Here is a 5,000-nt window from a genome sequence, read left to right on the forward strand (position 1 = left end):
CAGGCAGGCTACCGCGGGTCTCTCGACCATCGAGGCCGTCAAACTATACCCTCGGTAAAAAAAAATTTACGAGGGTGAAATTTTCATCGGTAAGCCGCACGTTAGATGCGGACAGGCTACCGCGGGTCTCTCGACCATCGAGGCCTTCAAACTATACCCTCGGTAAAAAAATTTTACGAGGGTGAAATTCTCATCGTGGTGTCGCACGTTAGACGCGGACAGGCTACCGCGGGTCTCTCGACCATCGAGGCCTTCAAACTATACCCTCGGTAAAAAAAATTTACGAGGGTGAAATTCTCATCGTGGTGTCGCACGTTAGACGCGGACAGGCTACCGCGGGTCTCTCGACCATCGAGGCCTTCAAACTATACCCTCGGTAAAAAAATTTTACGAGGGTGAAATTCTCATCGTGGTGTCGCACGTTAGACGCGGACAGGCTACCGCGGGTCTCTCGATCATCCAGGCCGGCAAAGTATACCCTCGGTAAAAAAATTTTACGAGGGTGAAATTTTCATCGTGGTGTCGCACGTTGGACGCGGACAGGCTATCGCGGGTCTGTCGATCATCCAGGCCGGCAAAGTATACCCTCGGTAAAAATTTTTTACGAGGGTGAAATTTTCATCGCGGTGTCGCACGTTAGACGCGGACAGGCTACCGCGGGTCTCTCGACCATCGAGGCCTTCAAACTATACCCTCGGTAAAAAAATTTTACGAGGGTGAAATTTTCATCGGGCAGCCGCACGTTAGACCGCAGGCAGGCTACCGCGGGTCTCTCGACCATCGAGGCCGTCAAACTATACCCTCGGTAAAAAAAAATTTACGAGGGTGAAATTTTCATCGGTAAGCCGCACGTTAGATGCGGACAGGCTACCGCGGGTCTCTCGACCATCGAGGCCTTCAAACTATACCCTCGGTAAAAATTTTTTACGAGGGTGAAATTTTCATCGCGGTGTCGCACGTTAGACGCGGACAGGCTACCGCGGATCTCTCGACCATCGAGGCCGTCAAACTATACCCTCGGTAAAAAAAATTTTACGAGGGTGAAATTTTCATCGGTAAGCCGCACGTTAGATGCGGACAGGCTACCGCGGGTCTCTCGACCATCGAGGCCTTCAAACTATACCCTCGGTAAAAAAATTTTACGAGGGTGAAATATTCATCGGGAAGCCGCACGTTAGACGCAGGCAGGCTACCGCGGGTCTCTCGACCATCGAGGCCGTCTAACTGTACCCTCGGAACAAAAAATTTACAAGGCTGAAATGTTCATCAAGAAGCCGCACGTTAGACGAGGCAGGCTACCGCGGGTCTCTCGACCATCGAAGCCGTCTAACTGTACCCTCGGTAAAAAAAAATTTACAAGGCTGAAATGTTCATCGGGAAGCCGTACGTTAGACGCAGGCAGGCTACTGCGGGTCTCTCGACCATCGAGGCCGTCTAACTGTACCCTCGGTAAAAAAAAATTTACAAGGCTGAAATGTTCATCGGGAAGCCGTACGTTAGACGCAGGCAGGCTATTGCGGGTCTCTCGACCATCGAGGCCGTCTAACTGTACCCTCGGTAAAAAAAAATTTACAAGGCTGAAATGTTCATCGGGAAGCCGTACGTTAGACGCAGGCAAGCTACTGCGGGTCTCTCGACCATCGAGGCCGTCTGACTGTACCCTCGGTAAAAAAAAATTTACAAGGCTGAAATGTTCATCGGGAAGCCGCACGATAGACGCAGGCAGGCTACCGTGGGTCTCTCGACACATCGAGGCCGTCAAACTATACCCTCGGTAAAAAAATTTTAGAAGGGTGAAATTTTCATCGGGAAGCCGCACGTTAGACGCAGGCAGGCTACCGCGGGTCTCTCGACCATCGAAGCCGTCTAACTGTACCCGCGGTAAAAAAAATTTTACAAGGCTGAAATGTTCATCGGGAAGCCGTACGTTAGACGCAGGCAGGCTACTGCGGGTCTCTCGACCATCGAGGCCGTCTAACTGTACCCTCGGTAAAAAAAAATTTACAAGGCTGAAATGTTCATCGGGAAGCCGTACGTTAGACGCAGGCAGGCTATTGCGGGTCTCTCGACCATCGAGGCCGTCTAACTGTACCCTCGGTAAAAAAAAATTTACAAGGCTGAAATGTTCATCGGGAAGCCGCACGATAGACGCAGGCAGGCTACCGTGGGTCTCTCGACACATCGAGGCCGTCAAACTATACCCTCGGTAAAAAAATTTTAGAAGGGTGAAATTTTCATCGGGAAGCCGCACGTTAGACGCAGGCAGGCTACCGCGGGTCTCTCGACCATCGAAGCCGTCTAACTGTACCCGCGGTAAAAAAAATTTTACAAGGCTGAAATGTTCATCGGGAAGCCGTACGTTAGACGCAGGCAGGCTACTGCGGGTCTCTCGACCATCGAGGCCGTCTAACTGTACCCTCGGTAAAAAAAAATTTACAAGGCTGAAATGTTCATCGGGAAGCCGTACGTTAGACGCAGGCAGGCTATTGCGGGTCTCTCGACCATCGAGGCCGTCTAACTGTACCCTCGGTAAAAAAAAATTTACAAGGCTGAAATGTTCATCGGGAAGCCGCACGTAAGATGCGGACAGGCTACCGCGGGTCTCTCGACCATCGAGGCCTTCAAACTATACCCTCGGTAAAAAATTTTTACAAGGGTGAAATTTTCATCGGGAAGCCGCACGATAGACGCAGGCAGGCTACCGCGGGTCTCTCGACCATCGAGGCCGTCTAACTGTACCCTCGGTAAAAAAAAATTTACAAGGCTGAAATGTTCATCGGGAAGCCGCACGATAGACGCAGGCAGGCTACCGTGGGTCTCTCGACACATCGAGGCCGTCAAACTATACCCTCGGTAAAAAAAATTTAGAAGGGTGACATGTTCATCGGGAAGCCGCACGTTAGACGAGGCAGGCTACCGCGGGTCTCTCGACACATCGAGGCCGTCTAACTATACCCTCGGTAAAAAAATTTACAAGGCTGAAATGTTCATCGGGAAGCCGTACGTTAGACGCAGGCAGGCTCCTGCGGGTCTCTCGACCATCGAGGCCGTCTAACTGTACCCTCGGTAAAAAAAATTTTACAAGGCTGAAATGTTCATCGGGAAGCCGCACGTAAGATGCGGACAGGCTACCGTGGGTCTCTCGACACATCGAGGCCGTCAAACTATACCCTCGGTAAAAAATTTTTTAGAAGGGTGAAATTTTCATCGGGAAGCCGCACGTTAGACGCAGGCGAGCTACCGCGGGTCTCTCGACCATCCAGGCCGGCAAACAATACCCTCGGTAAATATTTTTTACGTGGGTGAAATTTTCATCGGGATGTCGCACGTGAGACGCGGACAGGTTACCGCGGGTCTCTCGACCATCGGCGGCCGGCCAAAGCCATAGCCTAGTCAAAAAGTGTTACAGGTTGACAATTTTTCATCGGGAAGCCGCACGTAAGAATAGTACAGCAGGTCTCTCGATGAAACGATCACATTTCATGTAACGTAACGTAACGAAGGCAGGCAGGCATCGTACACCCTAACCCTAAGCCGCCTCTTGACGATGCCCGTCCCTAACCCTAACCCTAACCCTAACCCTAACCCTAACCCTAACCCTAACCCTAACCCTAACCCTAACCCTAACCCTAACCCTAACCCTAACCCTAACCCTAACCCTAACCCTAACCCTAACCCTAACCCTAACCCTAAATTAACCCTAACCCTAACCCTAACCCTAACCCTAAATTAACCCTAACCCTAACCCTAACCCTAAATTAACCCTAACCCTAAATTAACCCTAACCCTAACCCTAACCCTAAATTAACCCTAACCCTAAATTAACCCTAACCCTAACCCTAACCCTAACCCTAACCCTAACCCTAACCCTAAAGCCTGTTACTTAGGCCGTGTCAGGACCCAGGCTGGCATTATTCCTCGATACGTGTAGGTACGTGGTCGGCCTGTCTGGTAGCGGGCGATCACGGGTCTCTACCGCAGGTAAAGGTATGTGGTCGGCCTTTTGCGGGCTACCGCGGGTTAAAGTCTACGTAGGCACGTGAAGACCCGCATAAGCCCGTGGTAGCCCGCTATCAGGCCGTCCACGTACACTTATACCCGCGCTAGCCCGCTGTCAGGTCGACCACGTCCCTTCTTACCCACGGTAGCTGGCTACCGAGGCCGTCGACGTTCCCTTACCTGCGATAGCCCGCTATCAGGTCGACCACGTCCCCTCCTTACCCGCGGTAGCTGGCTACCGAGGCCGTCGACGTTCCTTTGCCTGCGATGGCCCGCTATCGGGTCGACCACGTCCCCTCCTTACCCGCGGTAGCTGGCTACCGAGGCCGTCGACGTTCCTTTGCCTGCGATGGCCCGCTATCGGGTCGACCACGTCCCCTCCTTACCCGCGGTAGCTGGCTACCGAGGCCGTCGACGTTCCTTTGCCTGCGATGGCCCGCTATCGGGTCGACCACGTCCCCTCCTTACCCGCGGTAGCTGGCTACCGAGGCCGTCGACGTTCCTTTGCCTGCGATGGCCCGCTATCGGGTCGACCACGTCCCCTCCTTACCCGCGGTAGCTGGCTACCGAGGCCGTCGACGTTCCTTTACCTGCGATAGCCCGCTATCGGGTCGACCACGTCCCTTCTTACCCGCGGTAGCTCGCTACCGAGGCCGTCGACGTACCTTTACCTGCGGTAGCCCGCTATCGGGTCGACCACGTCCCTTCTTACGGTAGCCCGCTAGCACGGCCGTCCACGTCCCTTTACCCGCGGTAGCTCGCTATCGGGTCGACCACGTACGATGATACCCGCGGTAGCCCGCTAGCACGGCCGTCCACGTCCCTTTACCCGCGGTAGCTCGCTATCGGGTCGACCACGTACGATGATACCCGCGGTAGCCCGCTAGCACGGCCGTCCACGTCCCTTTACCCGCGGTAGCCCGCTATCGGGTCGACCACGTACGATGATACCCGCGGTAGCCCGCTAGCACGGCCGTCCACGTCCCTTTACCCGCGGTAGC

Source organism: Mytilus trossulus, chromosome 13 (genome assembly GCF_036588685.1).
Source record: "Mytilus trossulus isolate FHL-02 chromosome 13, PNRI_Mtr1.1.1.hap1, whole genome shotgun sequence".
Lineage (NCBI taxonomy): Eukaryota > Metazoa > Mollusca > Bivalvia > Mytilida > Mytilidae > Mytilus > Mytilus trossulus.